The following is a 286-nucleotide window of genomic DNA, read 5'->3' on the forward strand; positions in this document are numbered from 1 at the left end:
CACACACACACACACACACACACACACACACACACACACAGAAAAGCTAAAAGAGCATATTAAAGCATATGTTGAGCTTATGTTTTATAGAAAATGATGCTGGACATTAAACAAAATATGGAGTACTTAAAATGAGCTCAATCTGAAACATATGAAGCAGTAATATTAATTACTTTAACATCGATTGGGAATGTATTTCTGCAGAATAATTACTTTCACTTTTGATATCTTATGGAAAATTTTCCAATAATGCAATTCTATGTCTACTGAGGTTTTTTCATTGTGG

The sequence above is a fragment of the Pundamilia nyererei genome, unplaced genomic scaffold (assembly GCF_000239375.1).
Source record: "Pundamilia nyererei isolate P.nyererei 1_Seehausen unplaced genomic scaffold, PunNye1.0 scaffold00137, whole genome shotgun sequence".
In the NCBI taxonomy this organism is placed as follows: domain Eukaryota; kingdom Metazoa; phylum Chordata; class Actinopteri; order Cichliformes; family Cichlidae; genus Pundamilia; species Pundamilia nyererei.